This window comes from Heterodontus francisci, chromosome 41, assembly GCF_036365525.1.
Source record: "Heterodontus francisci isolate sHetFra1 chromosome 41, sHetFra1.hap1, whole genome shotgun sequence".
Lineage (NCBI taxonomy): Eukaryota > Metazoa > Chordata > Chondrichthyes > Heterodontiformes > Heterodontidae > Heterodontus > Heterodontus francisci.
Window position 1 is genome coordinate 10,459,640 of NC_090411.1, and position 18,705 is coordinate 10,478,344.

At 55.8% G+C, this 18,705-nt stretch overlaps 12 non-coding genes and 1 pseudogene across 12 annotated transcripts; all 13 read right to left on the bottom strand.

Moving 5' to 3' along the window:
• Positions 1 to 9,548: 9,548 nt before the first annotated feature.
• Positions 9,549 to 9,657, bottom strand: LOC137354647 (U2 spliceosomal RNA; annotated as a pseudogene).
• Positions 9,658 to 10,045: 388 nt separating this feature from the next.
• Positions 10,046 to 10,236, bottom strand: LOC137355048 (U2 spliceosomal RNA). Its single transcript, XR_010970693.1, has one exon. It is a non-coding gene; the product is annotated as a U2 spliceosomal RNA (small nuclear RNA).
• A 380-nt stretch (positions 10,237 to 10,616) lies between these two features.
• Positions 10,617 to 10,807, bottom strand: LOC137353892 (U2 spliceosomal RNA). The gene has a single exon (XR_010970043.1). It is a non-coding gene; the product is annotated as a U2 spliceosomal RNA (small nuclear RNA).
• Positions 10,808 to 11,195: 388 nt separating this feature from the next.
• On the bottom strand, positions 11,196 to 11,386 carry LOC137353893 (U2 spliceosomal RNA). Its single transcript, XR_010970044.1, has one exon. It is a non-coding gene; the product is annotated as a U2 spliceosomal RNA (small nuclear RNA).
• A 388-nt stretch (positions 11,387 to 11,774) lies between these two features.
• LOC137355049 (U2 spliceosomal RNA) lies at positions 11,775 to 11,965 on the bottom strand. The gene has a single exon (XR_010970694.1). It is a non-coding gene; the product is annotated as a U2 spliceosomal RNA (small nuclear RNA).
• A 380-nt stretch (positions 11,966 to 12,345) lies between these two features.
• Positions 12,346 to 12,536, bottom strand: LOC137353879 (U2 spliceosomal RNA). Its single transcript, XR_010970031.1, has one exon. It is a non-coding gene; the product is annotated as a U2 spliceosomal RNA (small nuclear RNA).
• Positions 12,537 to 12,924: 388 nt separating this feature from the next.
• LOC137353894 (U2 spliceosomal RNA) lies at positions 12,925 to 13,115 on the bottom strand. The gene has a single exon (XR_010970045.1). It is a non-coding gene; the product is annotated as a U2 spliceosomal RNA (small nuclear RNA).
• Positions 13,116 to 13,495: 380 nt separating this feature from the next.
• On the bottom strand, positions 13,496 to 13,686 carry LOC137353880 (U2 spliceosomal RNA). Its single transcript, XR_010970032.1, has one exon. It is a non-coding gene; the product is annotated as a U2 spliceosomal RNA (small nuclear RNA).
• A 380-nt stretch (positions 13,687 to 14,066) lies between these two features.
• Positions 14,067 to 14,257, bottom strand: LOC137355051 (U2 spliceosomal RNA). Its single transcript, XR_010970696.1, has one exon. It is a non-coding gene; the product is annotated as a U2 spliceosomal RNA (small nuclear RNA).
• Positions 14,258 to 14,645: 388 nt separating this feature from the next.
• Positions 14,646 to 14,836, bottom strand: LOC137355204 (U2 spliceosomal RNA). The gene has a single exon (XR_010970840.1). It is a non-coding gene; the product is annotated as a U2 spliceosomal RNA (small nuclear RNA).
• Positions 14,837 to 15,224: 388 nt separating this feature from the next.
• LOC137355104 (U2 spliceosomal RNA) lies at positions 15,225 to 15,415 on the bottom strand. Its single transcript, XR_010970745.1, has one exon. It is a non-coding gene; the product is annotated as a U2 spliceosomal RNA (small nuclear RNA).
• Positions 15,416 to 15,795: 380 nt separating this feature from the next.
• On the bottom strand, positions 15,796 to 15,986 carry LOC137355205 (U2 spliceosomal RNA). Its single transcript, XR_010970841.1, has one exon. It is a non-coding gene; the product is annotated as a U2 spliceosomal RNA (small nuclear RNA).
• A 380-nt stretch (positions 15,987 to 16,366) lies between these two features.
• LOC137354352 (U2 spliceosomal RNA) lies at positions 16,367 to 16,551 on the bottom strand. The gene has a single exon (XR_010970382.1). It is a non-coding gene; the product is annotated as a U2 spliceosomal RNA (small nuclear RNA).
• Positions 16,552 to 18,705: the final 2,154 nt, after the last annotated feature.

Consider the following 18,705-nt stretch of genomic DNA (forward strand, 5'->3'; position numbering starts at 1 on the left):
CTTCGCAACACCGGGGACAGATAGAACCTCAGCACGTAGTGACACTTGGAGTTTGCGTACTGGGGATCGACACATAGCTTGATGCAGCCGCACACGAAGGTGGTCATCAGGATGAGGGCCACGTTGGGTACATTTTTCCCGCCCTTGTCCAGAGATTTGAACATCGTGTCCCTCCGGACCCGGTCCATTTTAGATCCCCAGACGAAGCGGAAAATGGCTCGGGTGACTGCCACGGCGCAGGAGTGGGGTATGGGCCAGACCTGCGCCACGTAGAGCAACAACGTGAGCGCCTCGCACCTGATGACCAGGTTCTTACCCACAATGGAGAGAGACCGCTGCCCCCACATGCCCAACTTTTGTCGTACCTTGGCTACTCGCTCCTCCCATGTTTTGGTGCACGCCCCGGCCCTTCCGAACCATATCCCCAGCACCTTCAGGTAATCTGACCTGACGGTGAAGGGGACAAAGGATCGGTCAGCCCAGTTCCCAAAGAACATGGCCTCGCTCTTGCCGTGGTTAACTTTGGCTCCCGAGGCCAGTTCGAACTGGTCGCAGATGCTCATCAGTCTGCGCACGGACAGCGGATCCGAGCAGAAGACGGCGACGTCATCCATGTACAGGGAGGTTTTGACCTGAGTGCCTCCGCTGCCTGGGATTGTCACCCCTCTTATGCTCGCATCCTTCCTAATAGACTCAGCAAAGGGTTCAATACAGCAAACAAACAAGACCGGGGAAAGAGGACAGCCCTGTCTGACTCCAGATTTGATCGGGAAACTTTCAGATTCCCACCCGTTGATTGACACTGCGCTACTGATGTTTGTGTAGAGCAGTTGGATCCAATTGCAGATTCCCTCCCCAAACCCCATTTTGGAAAGCACGTCCATCATGTAGGTGTGCGATATCCTGTCAAAAGCCTTCTCCTGGTCCAGGCTGATGAGGCAGGTGTCCACCCTCCTGTCCCGTACGTAGGCGATCGTATCCCTGAGTAGCGCGAGGCTATCAGAGATCTTCCTGCCGGGTACAGTACAGGTCTGATCGGGGTGAATCACCAGCTCCAGAGCAGACTTGACTCGACTGGCTATGACTTTGGACAGAATCTTGTAATCAACATTAAGCAGTGAGATGGGCCGCCAATTTCTGATTTCTACCCTCTCCCCCTTCTGCTTGTAAATGAGGGTGATGATGCCTTTTCTCATGGATTCTGACATGCTACCGGCCAGGAGCATACTCTCGTATACTTCCAGCAGGTCCGGGCCGACCCAGTCCCACAGGGCCGAGTACAACTCGACCGGTAAGCCGTCGCTCCCGGGAGTTTTACTCGCCTCGAAAGACTCGACGGCCTTTGTCAGCTCGTCCAGAGTTAGCGGCTTGTCCAGTCCCTCCCTCCTGCTGTCATCTAAGACCTCTGTGATAGATGACAGGAAGGACTGGGAGGCTCTGCTGTCTGTGGGCTTCGCGTCATACAGCCCAGCATAAAAGGATTTGCTGATCCTTAGTATGTCGGACTGCGAAGACGTTACCGAGCCATCTTCTTCCTTCAGGCTGCTGATAACAGAGCTCTCTCTGTGTACCTTTTGGAAGAAGTAACGCGAGCACGTCTCATCCTGCTCGATGGAGCGGACTCTGGACCGGAAGATGATCTTGGAGGCCTCCTTGGCAAAGAGCGAGGCCTGCTGGCTCTTCACCTCTTGGAGGTCCTCCTTGACCTCGACCCCCATTGACTGCAACCGGAGTAGATTTTGCATAATTTTCTGGAGTCGGGACAGTTCCCTCTGTCTCTCTCTCGCCTTCTGAACACCTTTGTGGATGAAGAACCTCTTGATGTTCTCCTTTATCGCTTCCCACCAGTGAACTGGAGACTCAAAGAGGGGTTTCACGGTCCTCCAACCTTTGTAATCCCTTTTGAGTTCCTCAACGTTCTCTGGGGTCAGCAGTGTCGCATTGAGCTTCCACGTCCCTCTGCCAACCCGCTGGTCGTCCTGTAAGTGACAGTCGGCCAGTAAGAGGCAGTGGTCGGAGAAGAACACCGGCTTGACGTCGGTGGATCCGACCGTGACAGCACGGGAAACAAACAGGAAGTCAATCCTGGAACGGGCAGACCCGTCCGATCTTGACCATGTGTATCTGCGCTGCGCTCCGTCTGCAGGTTTGCTGAAGACGTCGTGCAGTTTGGCATCCTTAACTGTTTCTATGAGGAATCTGGACGTAGCGTCCAGTTTTCTGTCGTCACTGCCGGATCGTCCAGCCGCATCGATGATGCAGTTGAAGTCACCGCCTAGGATGACCGGCCTGGACGTCGCCAGCAGCAGTGGGAGCTGCTGGAAGACGGTCAGCCGCTCGCTGCGTTGTACCGGGGCGTACACGTTGATCAACCGGAGCGGAGCGTTGTTGTACATCACGTCTGCTACGAGGAGGCGGCCGCCCACCACCTCCTTAACTTCGGAGATGGTGAAGTTACCTCCCCGCAGCAGAATACCCAGGCCGGAGGAACGGCAGTCATTACCCCCCGACCAGATCGATGGCCCGTGGGACCACCATCGCGACCACTGCCTGTAGGTGCTGAGGTGTGGTATTCCACACTCCTGCAGAAACAGTAGGTCAGCTTTGACCTTGGCAAGGTAATCCAAGGTTGAAACACATCGCGTAGTCGATTTAATGCTACGCACATTAATGGAAGCAATTCTTACACCCATTTTTTACTAAAAATTAGTTGTTGCTTCCCATACCATTTGTCCTCGCTAGTCCCAGTCCTTCCCCTTCGGGATGTTCCTGCATACCCATCGTATGCGCAAGCAGTTTCACGTTGGTTGGGCTCAGAAACCCCTCCTGATTTTTCCTGCAGGGTTTGTGCCGCTCGGGTGACATCGGGGGGGTCTTGTAGGCAGAGAGGATTGGGTTGTCCTCAGCTGCTTCCATCTGTTCCTCCTCGAAAACATCACAGCTCCCGGTCTCCCGGAGCTCAGGTGCGCCAGACGTGTCTTTGCTCCCGGTGTCCCGGAGCTGAGATGCGTTGGCCACGTCGTTACGTGTGGGGAATTGGGGTTGGGGCACGCCGGGCCCATCACAGCTTCCAGTGCCCGGGGGCTGGGATGCTTGATCATCCATCTCGGAGTTCTGCCGCCTCTTTTGAAGGGGCTGTCGTTCCAGCATTTCCCCGTCCAGTGAAGAGGAGTTGTTGCAGTCTGATTCAGAAGAAAGCCTCCTCTTGCCACTGGTTTGGGTGGTGGCTTTGGGATGTTTTTTCTTTGTGGTTTTCCTCTGGACCACTTGCCACTGACCTGTTTGTCCATCTGCTGCCTCCTCCTCCATTGATTCTGTCTGTGGAGGAGGGGTTTCCGGGCGCTGGGTAGGTGCTGGGTCGTTGGTTTCAGCCGCCTCCCCTTCCTTCTCAGGTTGAAGTTCCTCACTGCGGAGAAGGTTGCTGGTCTCCTTTCGAACAGCGGACGCCTTCGTCGAACCTTCGCCCGGCCATTCCTTGGACCTTGCCGCCTGAGCATAGCTGAGACAACGTTTGGGGCAGGTCTTGTAGAGATGGCCTGCCGCACCGCACAAGTTGCAACACTTAGTCTGCTTACAGTCCTTGGTCTGATGGCCTTCCTCCTTGCAATTCTTGCAAACAACCGTGCTGCAGTTGGCTGCCATGTGACCAGATTTGCCACAGGTGCGACAAACTCTAGGCTGCCCAGCGTAGACCAAGAAGCCTCGACTTCCCCCGATAGCGAAGCTGGAAGGAGGGTGGATGATGGCTCCACTGGGATCTACCTTCAAGGTCACCTTGACCTGCCGCTTGCTGGTCCAGATCCCAAAGGGGTCCTTGACATCAGTGCTGCTGCCGGCCACCTCGACGTACCTGGCGAGAAAGGTGAGTACATCCACCACCGGAACATGGGGGTTGTAGAGGTGAATCGTCACCACCCGGTCCCGTTGTGACGGAAGCGTGAAGAGCGGCTCCGCTGTGAGGATCGACAGTGGAGCCCGGTCCCCTTTCTCCTTGAACGCCTTCAGGAACTTGATGCATCCCGCCACGCTCCGGAACGTCACGTCGAAGTATCCACTGCTGGGGAAATCCTGCAGGCAGAAGACATCCGTCGCTTGAAATCCGCAGCAATCGAAGAGAATTTTCTTGATGAAGAAGGTGCGATCGACCGGTGCATCTCCTTCCTTGTCCTTCACGACCACCCGAACGGTGTTGCGCACTCCCTGGCCCGAAGCTCGAAAATTGGTTATAGCCATTTCACTCAAAGCTTCCCCAGGATCAAAAGGCAATGATCATGGTCTCTTCTCAATCAAATAAGCACTGATAAGAACAGATTTTTTTTTTTTTTTTTTTTTTTTATTTCCAAAATATACTTTATTCATAAAAATCTGTAAAAATTACATTGCCAAACAGTTTCCAAACAGCACCAAAAAATACAAACATTGCAAGGGAGATCAGTTTCCTTCAATACTGTCATGAGTTTCTTCCCAACCCTTCCGTTTCTCAATTGTCATGTCAATTACAGTTTTACATTTACAGCAATTGAGAATATTAACGATACAGTTCGAGGGGTTTCCCATGGATCCAGCCCCTCAGTCTAGCTTGGTGGGGGAACCTTACACTGTGGTCTTTCCCCATTGAGCCTTTGCTGCGGCTGCCCCAAGCTTTAGTGCGTCCCTCAGCACGTAGTCCTGGACCTTGGAATGTGCCAGTCTGCAACATTCGGTGGTGGACAACTCTTTGCGCTGGAAGACCAGCAAGTTTCGGGCAGACCAAAGGGCGTCTTTCACCGAATTGATAGTCCTCCAGCAGCAGTTGATGTTTGTCTCGGTGTGCGTCCCTGGGAACAGCCCGTAGAGCACAGACTCCTGTGTTACAGAGCTGCTTGGGATGAACCTTGACAAAAACCACTGCATCTCTTTCCACACCTGCTTTGCAAAGGCACATTCCAGGAGGAGGTGGGCGACCGTCTCTTCCCCACCACAGCCAACGCGGGGGCACTGTGCGGAGGGGGCGAGACTTCGGGTGTGCATGAAGGATCTGACGGGGAGGGCCCTTCTCACCACCAGCCAAGCTACGTCTTGGTGCTTGCTTGAAAGTTCTGGTGATGAGGCATTCCGCCAAATGACTTTGACGGTCTGCTCGGGGAACCATCCGACAGGATCCACCGTTTCCTTTTCCCGTAGGGCCTTGAGGACATTCCGTGCAGACCACTGCCTGATGGACCGGTGGTCAAAGGTGTTTTTCCGCAGAAACTGCTCCACGAAGGATAGGTGGTACGGCACGTCCCAACTGCACGGAGCGTTCCGCGGCAATGTGACCAGGCCCATCCTTCGCAACACCGGGGACAGATAGAACCTCAGCACGTAGTGACACTTGGAGTTTGCGTACTGGGGATCTACACATAGCTTGATGCAGCCGCACACGAAGGTGGTCATCAGGATGAGGGCCACGTTGGGTACATTTTTCCCGCCCATGTCCAGAGATTTGAACATCGTGTCCCTCCGGACCCGGTCCATTTTAGATCCCCAGACGAAGCGGAAAATGGCTCGGGTGACTGCCACGGCGCAGGAGTGGGGTATGGGCCAGACCTGCGCCACGTAGAGCAACAACGTGAGCGCCTCACACCTGATGACCAGGTTCTTACCCACAATGGAGAGAGATCGCTGCCCCCACATGCCCAACTTTTGTCGTACCTTGGCTACTCGCTCCTCCCATGTTTTGGTGCACGCCCCGGCCCTTCCGAACCATATCCCCAGCACCTTCAGGTAATCTGACCTGACGGTGAAGGGGACAAAGGATCGGTCAGCCCAGTTCCCAAAGAACATGGCCTCGCTCTTGCCGTGGTTAACTTTGGCTCCCGAGGCCAGTTCGAACTGGTCGCAGATGCTCATCAGTCTGCGCACGGACAGCGGATCCGAGCAGAAGACGGCGACGTCATCCATGTACAGGGAGGTTTTGACCTGAGTGCCTCCGCTGCCTGGGATTGTCACCCCTCTTATGCTCGCATCCTTCCTAATAGACTCAGCAAAGGGTTCAATACAGCAAACAAACAAGACCGGGGACAGAGGACAGCCCTGTCTGACTCCAGATTTGATCGGGAAACTTTCAGATTCCCACCCGTTGATTGACACTGCGCTACTGATGTTTGTGTAGAGCAGTTGGATCCAATTGCAGATTCCCTCCCCAAACCCCATTTTGGAAAGCACGTCCATCATGTAGGTGTGCGATATCCTGTCAAAAGCCTTCTCCTGGTCCAGGCTGATGAGGCAGGTGTCCACCCTCCTGTCCCGTACGTAGGCGATCGTATCCCTGAGTAGCGCGAGGCTATCAGAGATCTTCCTGCCGGGTACAGTACAGGTCTGATCGGGGTGAATCACCAGCTCCAGAGCAGACTTGACTCGACTGGCTATGACTTTGGACAGAATCTTGTAATCAACATTAAGCAGTGAGATGGGCCGCCAATTTCTGATTTCTACCCTCTCCCCCTTCTGCTTGTAAATGAGGGTGATGATGCCTTTTCTCATGGATTCTGACATGCTACCGGCCAGGAGCATACTCTCGTATACTTCCAGCAGGTCCGGGCCGACCCAGTCCCACAGGGCCGAGTACAACTCGACCGGTAAGCCGTCGCTCCCGGGAGTTTTACTCGCCTCGAAAGACTCGACGGCCTTTGTCAGCTCGTCCAGAGTTAGCGGCTTGTCCAGTCCCTCCCTCCTGCTGTCATCTAGGACCTCTGTGATAGATGACAGGAAGGACTGGGAGGCTCTGCCGTCTGTGGGCTTCGCGTCATACAGCCCAGCATAAAAGGATTTGCTGATCCTTAGTATGTCGGACTGCGAAGACGTTACCGAGCCATCTTCTTCCTTCAGGCTGCTGATAACAGAGCTCTCTCTGTGTACCTTTTGGAAGAAGTAACGCGAGCACGTCTCATCCTGCTCGATGGAGCGGACTCTGGACCGGAAGATGATCTTGGAGGCCTCCTTGGCAAAGAGCGAGGCCTGCTGGCTCTTCACCTCTTGGAGGTCCTCCTTGACCTCGACCCCCATTGACTGCAACCGGAGTAGATTTTGCATAATTTTCTGGAGTCGGGACAGTTCCCTCTGTCTCTCTCTCGCCTTCTGAACACCTTTGTGGATGAAGAACCTCTTGATGTTCTCCTTAATCGCTTCCCACCAGTGAACTGGAGACTCAAAGAGGGGTTTCACGGTCCTCCAACCTTTGTAATCCCTTTTGAGTTCCTCAACGTTCTCTGGGGTCAGCAGTGTCGCATTGAGCTTCCACGTCCCTCTGCCAACCCGCTGGTCGTCCTGTAAGTGACAGTCGGCCAGTAAGAGGCAGTGGTCGGAGAAGAACACCGGCTTGACGTCGGTGGATCCGACCGTGACAGCACGGGACACAAACAGGAAGTCAATCCTGGAACGGGCAGACCCGTCCGATCTTGACCATGTGTATCTGCGCTGCGCTCCGTCTGCAGGTTTGCTGAAGACGTCGTGCAGTTTGGCATCCTTAACTGTTTCTCTTAGGAATCTGGACGTACCGTCCAGTTTGCTGTCGTCACTGCCGGATCGTCCAGCCGCATCGATGATGCAGTTGAAGTCACCGCCTAGGATGACCGGCCTGGACGTCGCCAGCAGCAGTGGGAGCTGCTGGAAGACGGTCAGCCGCTCGCTGCGTTGTACCGGGGCGTACACGTTGATCAACCGGAGCGGAGCGTTGTTGTACATCACGTCTGCTACGAGGAGGCGGCCGCCCACCACCTCCTTAACTTCGGAGATGGTGAAGTTACCTCCCCGCAGCAGAATACCCAGGCCGGAGGAACGGCAGTCATTACCCCCCGACCAGATCGATGGCCCGTGGGACCACCATCGCGACCACTGCCTGTAGGTGCTGAGGTGTGGTATTCCACACTCCTGCAGAAACAGTAGGTCAGCTTTGACCTTGGCAAGGTAATCCAAGGTTGAAACACATCGCGTAGTCGATTTAATGCTACGCACATTAATGGAAGCAATTCTTACACCCATTTTTTACTAAAAATTAGTTGTTGCTTCCCATACCATTTGTCCTCGCTAGTCCCAGTCCTTCCCCTTCGGGATGTTCCTGCATACCCATCGTATGCGCAAGCAGTTTCACGTTGGTTGGGCTCAGAAACCCCTCCTGATTTTTCATGCAGGGTTTGTGCCGCTCGGGTGACATCGGGGGGGTCTTGTAGGCAGAGAGGATTGGGTTGTCCTCAGCTGCTTCCATCTGTTCCTCCTCGAAAACATCACAGCTCCCGGTCTCCCGGAGCTCAGGTGCGCCAGACGTGTCTTTGCTCCCGGTGTCCTGGAGCTGAGATGCGTTGGCCACGTCGTTACGTGTGGGGCATTGGGGTTGGGGCACGCTGGGCCCATCACAGCTTCCAGTGCCCGGGGGCTGGGATGCTTTATCATCCATCTCGGAGTTCTGCCGCCTCTTTTGAAGGGGCTGTCGTTCCAGCATTTCCCCGTCCACTGGAGAGGAGTTGTTGCAGTCTGATTCAGAAGAGAGCCTCCTCTTGCCACTGGTTTGGGTGGTGGCTTTGGGATGTTTTTTCTTTGTGGTTCTCCTCTGGACCACTTGCCACTGACCTGTTTGTCCATCTGCTGCCTCCTCCTCCATTGATTCTGTCTGTGGGGGAGGGGTTTCCGGGCGCTGGGTAGGTGCTGGGTCGTTGGTTTCAGCCGCCTCCCCTTCCTTCTCAGGTTGAAGTTCCTCACTGCGGAGAAGGTTGCTGGTCTCCTTTCGAACAGCGGACGCCTTCGTCGAACCTTCGCCCGGCCATTCCTTGGACCTTGCCGCCTGAGCATAGCTTTGACAACGTTTGGGACAGGTCTTGTAGAGATGGCCTGCCGCACCGCACAAGTTGCAACACTTAGTCTGCTTACAGTCCTTGGTCTGATGGCCTTCCTCCTTGCAGTTCTTGCAAACAACTGTGCTGCAGTTGGCTGCCATGTGACCAGATTTGCCACAGGTGCGACAAACTCTGGGCTGCCCAGCGTAGACCAAGAAGCCTCGACTTCCCCCGATAGCGAAGCTGGAGGGAGGGTGGATGATGGCTCCACTGGGATCTACCTTCAAGGTCACCTTGACCTGCCGCTTGCTGGTCCAGATCCCAAAGGGGTCCTTGACATCAGTGCTGCTGCCGGCCACCTCGACGTACCTGGCGAGAAAGGTGAGTACATCCACCACCGGAACATGGGGGTTGTAGAGGTGAATCGTCACCACCCGGTCCCGTTGTGACGGAAGCGTGAAGAGCGGTTCCGCTGTGAGGATCGACAGTGGCGCCCGGTCCCCTTTCTCCTTGAACGCCTTCAGGAACTTGATGCATCCCGCCACGTTCCGGAACGTCACGTCGAAGTATCCACTGCTGGGGAAATCCTGCAGGCAGAAGACGTCCGTCGCTTGAAATCCGCAGCAATCGAAGAGAATTTTCTTGATGAAGAAGGTGCGATCGACCGGTGCATCTCCTTCCTTGTCCTTCACGACCACCCGAACGGTGTTGCGCACTCCCTGGCCCGAAGCTCGAAAATTGGTTATAGCCATTTTACTCAAAGCTTCCCCAGGATCAAAAGGCAATGATCATGGTCTCTTCTCAATCAAATAAGCACTGATAAGAACAGATACTACACTTGATCTTAGCCAAAAGGCCGAGAAGCGATGGCCGTAAAACTGCGTTTGCTGCGCGCGTCAGGCCCGGCGTGCGGCCTCTACGTCAAAGTAGCCGCCGGGTGGGCGAGCCTCGGGCGAAAGAGGCGACGGCGGGCGGTCTTTGAGCCAGAGCTCCTTTTGTTGCCGGGCCTTGCAAGCAGAAAGGAAAGCACGCGTGCATGCCACGCGCAGCCATTCCTCGCGCTTCTGCGCGAGGCATTGCGCAGGAATAACGACAACCGCGCGCGCTGGGCAGCAAAGGGCGGCCTGCAACTGCGGGGCAATCCAACAGGGGGCAGCGTAGCGCCCACGGAAAACTGCAGCAAAGTCAGCCGAGCAGCAGCGCCGTCACTATTGCGAATTCTATTTTTCGGCAGGGGTCTCGCCCCCATGGAGGGGGGAAGCTGCACCGCTCCTGGAAACACTGCAATACCAGGTGGATGCATGGAGTGGACGGGGCAAGCCCCTGTTCCATCTCCCTGTCCCAAAAATCAATTTAATATTTGGTCCCCAGATAGGGGACGTATCAGATATTAAACTGATAAGAACAGATACTACACTTGATCTTAGCCAAAAGGCCGAGAAGCGATGGCCGTAAAACTGCGTTTGCTGCGCGCGTCAGGCCCGGCGTGCGGCCTCTACCACAAAGTAGCCGCCGGGTGGGCGAGCCTAGGGCGAAAGAGGCGACGGCGGGCGGTCTTTGAGCCAGAGCTCCTTTTGTTGCCGGGCCTTGCAAGCAGAAAGGAAAGCATGCGTGCATGCCACACGCAGCCATTCCTTGCGCTTCTGCGCGAGGCATTGCGCAGGAATAAAGACAACCGCGCGCGCTGGGCAGCAAAGGGCGGCCTGCAACTGCGGGGCAATCCAACAGGGGGCAGCGTAGCGCCCACGGAAAACTGCAGCAAAGTCAGCAGCGCCGTCACTATTGCGAATTCTATTTTTCAGCAGGGGTCTCGCCCCCATGGAGGGGGGAAGCTGCACCGCTCCTGGAAACACTGCAATACCAGGTGGATGCATGGATTGGACGGGGCAAGCCCCTGCTCCATCTCCCTGTCCCAAAAATCAATTTAATATTTGGTCCCCAGATAGGGGACGTATCAGATATTAAACTGATAAGAACAGATACTACACTTGATCTTAGCCAAAAGGCCGAGAAGCGATGGCCGTAAAACTGCGTTTGCTGCGCGCGTCAGGCCCGGCGTGCGGCCTCTACCACAAAGTAGCCGCCGGGTGGGCGAGCCTAGGGCGAAAGAGGCGACGGCGGGCGGTCTTTGAGCCAGAGCTCCTTTTGTTGCCGGGCCTTGCAAGCAGAAAGGAAAGCATGCGTGCATGCCACACGCAGCCATTCCTTGCGCTTCTGCGCGAGGCATTGCGCAGGAATAAAGACAACCGCGCGCGCTGGGCAGCAAAGGGCGGCCTGCAACTGCGGGGCAATCCAACAGGGGGCAGCGTAGTACCCAGGGAAAACTGCAGCAAAGTCAGCCGAGCAGCAGCGCCGTCACTATTGCGAATTCTATTTTTCAGCAGGGGTCTCGCCCCCATGGAGGGGGGAAGCTGCACCGCTCCTGGAAACACTGCAATACCAGGTGGATGCATGGATTGGACGGGGCAAGCCCCTGCTCCATCTCCCTGTCCCAAAAATCAATTTAATATTTGGTCCCCAGATAGGGGACGTATCAGATATTAAACTGATAAGAACAGATACTACACTTGATCTTAGCCAAAAGGCCGAGAAGCGATGGCCGTAAAACTGCGTTTGCTGCGCGCGTCAGGCCCGGCGTGCGGCCTCTACGTCAAAGTAGCCGCCGGGTGGGCGAGCCTCGGGCGAAAGAGGCGACGGCGGGCGGTCTTTGAGCCAGAGCTCCTTTTGTTGCCGGGCCTTGCAAGCAGAAAGGAAAGCACGCGTGCATGCCACGCGCAGCCATTCCTCGCGCTTCTGCGCGAGGCATTGCGCAGGAATAACGACAACCGCGCGCGCTGGGCAGCAAAGGGCGGCCTGCAACTGCGGGGCAATCCAACAGGGGGCAGCGTAGCGCCCACGGAAAACTGCAGCAAAGTCAGCCGAGCAGCAGCGCCGTCACTATTGCGAATTCTATTTTTCGGCAGGGGTCTCGCCCCCATGGAGGGGGGAAGCTGCACCGCTCCTGGAAACACTGCAATACCAGGTGGATGCATGGAGTGGACGGGGCAAGCCCCTGTTCCATCTCCCTGTCCCAAAAATCAATTTAATATTTGGTCCCCAGATAGGGGACGTATCAGATATTAAACTGATAAGAACAGATACTACACTTGATCTTAGCCAAAAGGCCGAGAAGCGATGGCCGTAAAACTGCGTTTGCTGCGCGCGTCAGGCCCGGCGTGCGGCCTCTACCACAAAGTAGCCGCCGGGTGGGCGAGCCTAGGGCGAAAGAGGCGACGGCGGGCGGTCTTTGAGCCAGAGCTCCTTTTGTTGCCGGGCCTTGCAAGCAGAAAGGAAAGCATGCGTGCATGCCACACGCAGCCATTCCTTGCGCTTCTGCGCGAGGCATTGCGCAGGAATAAAGACAACCGCGCGCGCTGGGCAGCAAAGGGCGGCCTGCAACTGCGGGGCAATCCAACAGGGGGCAGCGTAGCGCCCACGGAAAACTGCAGCAAAGTCAGCAGCGCCGTCACTATTGCGAATTCTATTTTTCAGCAGGGGTCTCGCCCCCATGGAGGGGGGAAGCTGCACCGCTCCTGGAAACACTGCAATACCAGGTGGATGCATGGATTGGACGGGGCAAGCCCCTGCTCCATCTCCCTGTCCCAAAAATCAATTTAATATTTGGTCCCCAAATAGGGGACGTATCAGATATTAAACTGATAAGAACAGATACTACACTTGATCTTAGCCAAAAGGCCGAGAAGCGATGGCCGTAAAACTGCGTTTGCTGCGCGCGTCAGGCCCGGCGTGCGGCCTCTACCACAAAGTAGCCGCCGGGTGGGCGAGCCTAGGGCGAAAGAGGCGACGGCGGGCGGTCTTTGAGCCAGAGCTCCTTTTGTTGCCGGGCCTTGCAAGCAGAAAGGAAAGCATGCGTGCATGCCACACGCAGCCATTCCTTGCGCTTCTGCGCGAGGCATTGCGCAGGAATAAAGACAACCGCGCGCGCTGGGCAGCAAAGGGCGGCCTGCAACTGCGGGGCAATCCAACAGGGGGCAGCGTAGTACCCAGGGAAAACTGCAGCAAAGTCAGCCGAGCAGCAGCGCCGTCACTATTGCGAATTCTATTTTTCAGCAGGGGTCTCGCCCCCATGGAGGGGGGAAGCTGCACCGCTCCTGGAAACACTGCAATACCAGGTGGATGCATGGATTGGACGGGGCAAGCCCCTGCTCCATCTCCCTGTCCCAAAAATCAATTTAATATTTGGTCCCCAGATAGGGGACGTATCAGATATTAAACTGATAAGAACAGATACTACACTTGATCTTAGCCAAAAGGCCGAGAAGCGATGGCCGTAAAACTGCGTTTGCTGCGCGCGTCAGGCCCGGCGTGCGGCCTCTACGTCAAAGTAGCCGCCGGGTGGGCGAGCCTCGGGCGAAAGAGGCGACGGCGGGCGGTCTTTGAGCCAGAGCTCCTTTTGTTGCCGGGCCTTGCAAGCAGAAAGGAAAGCACGCGTGCATGCCACGCGCAGCCATTCCTTGCGCTTCTGCGCGAGGCATTGCGCAGGAATAACGACAACCGCGCGCGCTGGGCAGCAAAGGGCGGCCTGCAACTGCGGGGCAATCCAACAGGGGGCAGCGTAGCGCCCACGGAAAACTGCAGCAAAGTCAGCAGCGCCGTCACTATTGCGAATTCTATTTTTCGGCAGGGGTCTCGCCCCCATGGAGGGGGGAAGCTGCACCGCTCCTGGAAACACTGCAATACCAGGTGGATGCATGGAGTGGACGGGGCAAGCCCCTGTTCCATCTCCCTGTCCCAAAAATCAATTTAATATTTGGTACCCAGATAGGGGACGTATCAGATATTAAACTGATAAGAACAGATACTACACTTGATCTTAGCCAAAAGGCCGAGAAGCGATGGCCGTAAAACTGCGTTTGCTGCGCGCGTCAGGCCCGGCGTGCGGCCTCTACGTCAAAGTAGCCGCCGGGTGGGCGAGCCTCGGGCGAAAGAGGCGACGGCGGGCGGTCTTTGAGCCAGAGCTCCTTTTGTTGCCGGGCCTTGCAAGCAGAAAGGAAAGCACGCGTGCATGCCACGCGCAGCCATTCCTTGCGCTTCTGCGCGAGGCATTGCGCAGGAATAACGACAACCGCGCGCGCTGGGCAGCAAAGGGCGGCCTGCAACTGCGGGGCAATCCAACAGGGGGCAGCGTAGCGCCCACGGAAAACTGCAGCAAAGTCAGCAGCGCCGTCACTATTGCGAATTCTATTTTTCAGCAGAGGTCTCGCCCCCATGGAGGGGGGAAGCTGCACCGCTCCTGGAAACACTGCAATACCAGGTGGATGCATGGAGTGGACGGGGCAAGCCCCTGTTCCATCTCCCTGTCCCAAAAATCAATTTAATATTTGGTCCCCAGATAGGGGACGTATCAGATATTAAACTGATAAGAACAGATACTACACTTGATCTTAGCCAAAAGGCCGAGAAGCGATGGCCCTAAAACTGCGTTTGCTGCGCACGTCAGGCCCGGCGTGCGGCCTCTACGTCAAAGTAGCCGCCGGGTGGGCGAGCCTCGGGCGAAAGAGGCGACGGCGGGCGGTCTTTGAGCCAGAGCTCCTTTTGTTGCCGGGCCTTGCAAGCAGAAAGGAAAGCACGCGTGCATGCCACGCGCAGCCATTCCTCGCGCTTCTGCGCGAGGCATTGCGCAGGAAAAAAGACAACCGCGCGCGCTGGGCAGCAAAGGGCGGCCTGCAACTGCGGGGCAATCCAACAGGGGGCAGCGTAGCACCCAGGGAAAACTGCAGCAAAGTCAGCCGAGCAGCAGCGCCGTCACTATTGCGAATTCTATTTTTCAACAGGGGTCTCGCCCCCATGGAGGGGGGAAGCTGCACCGCTCCTGGAAACACTGCAATACCAGGTGGATGCATGGAGTGGACGGGGCAAGCCCCTGCTCCATCTCCCTGTCCCAAAAATCAATTTAATATTTGGTCCCCAGATAGGGGACGTATCAGATATTAAACTGATAAGAACAGATACTACACTTGATCTTAGCCAAAAGGCCGAGAAGCGATGGCCGTAAAACTGCGTTTGCTGCGCGCGTCAGGCCCGGCGTGCGGCCTCTACGTCAAAGTAGCCGCCGGGTGGGCGAGCCTCGGGCGAAAGAGGCGACGGCAGGCGGTCTTTGAGCCAGAGCTCCTTTTGTTGCCGGGCCTTGCAAGCAGAAAGGAAAGCACGCGTGCATGCCACGCGCAGCCATTCCTCGCGCTTCTGCGCGAGGCATTGCGCAGGAAAAAAGACAACCGCGCGCGCTGGGCAGCAAAGGGCGGCCTGCAACTGCGGGGCAATCCAACAGGAGGCAGCGTAGCACCCAGGGAAAACTGCAGCAAAGTCAGCCGAGCAGCAGCGCCGTCACTATTGCGAATTCTATTTTTCGGCAGGGGTCTCGCCCCCACGGAGGGGGGAAGCTGCACCGCTCCTGGAAACACTGCAATACCAGGTGGATGCATGGAGTGGACGGGGCAAGCCCCTGTTCCATCTCCCTGTCCCAAAAATCAATTTAATATTTGGTCCCCAGATAGGGGACGTATCAGATATTAAACTGATAAGAACAGATACTACACTTGATCTTAGCCAAAAGGCCGAGAAGCAATGGCCGTAAAACTGCGTTTGCTGCGCGCGTCAGGCCCGGCGTGCGGCCTCTACGTCAAAGTAGCCGCCGGGTGGGCGAGCCTCGGGCGAAAGAGGCGACGGCGGGCGGTCTTTGAGCCAGAGCTCCTTTTGTTGCCGGGCCTTGCAAGCAGAAAGGAAAGCACGCGTGCATGCCACGCGCAGCCATTCCTTGCGCTTCTGCGCGAGGCATTGCGCAGGAATAACGACAACCGCGCGCGCTGGGCAGCAAAGGGCGGCCTGCAACTGCGGGGCAATCCAACAGGGGGCAGCGTAGCGCCCACGGAAAACTGCAGCAAAGTCAGCAGCGCCGTCACTATTGCAAATTCTATTTTTCAGCAGAGGTCTCGCCCCCATGGAGGGGGGAAGCTGCACCGCTCCTGGAAACACTGCAATACCAGGTGGATGCATGGAGTGGACGGGGCAAGCCCCTGCTCCATCTCCCTGTCCCAAAAATCAATTTAATATTTGGTCCCCAGATAGGGGACGTATCAGATATTAAACTGATAAGAACAGATACTACACTTGATCTTAGCCAAAAGGCCGAGAAGCGATGGCCCTAAAACTGCGTTTGCTGCGCGCGTCAGGCCCGGCGTGCGGCCTCTACGTCAAAGTAGCCGCCGGGTGGGCGAGCCTCGGGCGAAAGAGGCGACGGCGGGCGGTCTTTGAGCCAGAGCTCCTTTTGTTGCCGGGCCTTGCAAGCAGAAAGGAAAGCACGCGTGCATGCCACGCGCAGCCATTCCTCGCGCTTCTGCGCGAGGCATTGCGCAGGAATAACGACAACCGCGCGCGCTGGGCAGCAAAGGGCGGCCTGCAACTGCGGGGCAATCCAACAGGGGGCAGCGTAGCGCCCACGGAAAACTGCAGCAAAGTCAGCAGCGCCGTCACTATTGCGAATTCTATTTTTCAGCAGGGGTCTCGCCCCCATGGAGGGGGGAAGCTGCACCGCTCCTGGAAACACTGCAATACCAGGTGGATGCATGGAGTGGACGGGGCAAGCCCCTGCTCCATCTCCCTGTCCCAAAAATCAATTTAATATTTGGTCCCCAGATAGGGGACGTATCAGATATTAAACTGATAAGAACAGATTTTTTTTTTTTTTTTTTTATTTCCAAAATATACTTTATTCATAAAAATCTGTAAAAATTACATTGCCAAACAGTTTCCAACCAGCACGAAAAAATACAAACATTGCAAAAGAGATCAGTTTCTTTCAATAATGTCATGAGTTTCTTCCCAACCCTTCCGTTTCACAATTGTCATGTCAATTACAGTTTTACATTTACAGCAATTCAGAATATTAACGATACAGTTCGAGGGGCTTCCCATGGTTCCAGCCCCTCAGTCCAGCTTGGTGGGGGAACATTACACTGTGGTCTTTCCCCATTGAGCCTTTGCTGCGGCTGCCCCAAGCTTTAGTGCGTCCCTCAGCACGTAGTCCTGGACCTTGGAATGTGCCAGTCTGCAACATTCGGTGGTGGACAACTCTTTGCGCTGGAAGACCAGCAAGTTTCGGGCAGACCAAAGGGCGTCTTTCACCGAATTGATAGCCCTCCAGCAGCAGTTGATGTTTGTCTCGGTGTGCGTCCCTGGGAACAGCCCGTAGAGCACAGACTCCTGTGTTACAGAGCTGCTTGGGATGAACCTTGACAAAAACCACTGCATCTCTTTCCACACCTGCTTTGCAAAGGCACATTCCAGGAGGAGGTGGGCGACCGTCTCTTCCCCACCACAGCCAACGCGGGGGCACTGTGCGGAGGGGGCGAGACTTCGGGTGTGCATGAAGGATCTGACGGGGAGGGCCCTTCTCACCACCAGCCAAGCTACGTCTTGGTGCTTGTTTGAAAGTTCTGGTGATGAGGCATTCCGCCAAATGACTTTGACGGTCTGCTCGGGGAACCATCCGACAGGATCCACCGTTTCCTTTTCCCGTAGGGCCTTGAGGACATTCCGTGCAGACCACTGCCTGATGGACCGGTGGTCAAAGGTGTTTTTCCGCAGAAACTGCTCCACGAAGGATAGGTGGTACGGCGCCGCCCAACTGCACGGAGCGTTCCGCGGCAATGTGACCAGGCCCATCCTTCGCAACACCGGGGACAGATAGAACCTCAGCACGTAGTGACACTTGGAGTTTGCGTACTGGGGATCGACACATAGCTTGATGCAGCCGCACACGAAGGTGGTCATCAGGATGAGGGCCACGTTGGGTACATTTTTCCCGCCCTTGTCCAGAGATTTGAACATCGTGTCCCTCCGGACCCGGTCCATTTTAGATCCCCAGACGAAGCGGAAAATGGCTCGGGTGACTGCCACGGCGCAGGAGTGGGGTATGGGCCAGACCTGCGCCACGTAGAGCAACAACGTGAGCGCCTCGCACCTGATGACCAGGTTCTTACCCACAATGGAGAGAGACCGCTGCCCCCACATGCCCAACTTTTGTCGTACCTTGGCTACTCGCTCCTCCCATGTTTTGGTGCACGCCCCGGCCCTTCCGAACCATATCCCCAGCACCTTCAGGTAATCTGACCTGACGGTGAAGGGGACAAAGGATCGGTCAGCCCAGTTCCCAAAGAACATGGCCTCGCTCTTGCCGTGGTTAACTTTGGCTCCCGAGGCCAGTTCGAACTGGTCGCAGATGCTCATCAGTCTGCGCACGGACAGCGGATCCGAGCAGAAGACGGCGACGTCATCCATGTACAGGGAGGTTTTGACCTGAGTGCCTCCGCTGCCTGGGATTGTCACCCCTCTTATGCTCGCATCCTTCCTAATAGACTCAGCAAAGGGTTCAATACAGCAAACAAACAAGACCGGGGAAAGAGGACAGCCCTGTCTGACTCCAGATTTGATCGGGAAACTTTCAGATTCCCACCCGTTGATTGAGACTGCGCTACTGATGTTTGTGTAGAGCAGTTGGATCCAATTGCAGATTCCCTCCCCAAACCCCATTTTGGAAAGCACGTCCATCATGTAGGTGTGCAATATCCTGTCAAAAGCCTTCTCCTGGTCCAGGCTGATGAGGCAGGTGTCCACCCTCCTGTCCCGTACGTAGGCGATCGTATCCCTGAGTAGCGCGAGGCTATCAGAGATCTTCCTGCCGGGTACAGTACAGGTCTGATCGGGGTGAATCACCAGCTCCAGAGCAGACTTGACTCGACTGGCTATGACTTTGGACAGAATCTTGTAATCAACATTAAGCAGTGAGATGGGCCGCCAATTTCTGATTTCTACCCTCTCCCCCTTCTGCTTGTAAATGAGGGTGATGATGCCTTTTCTC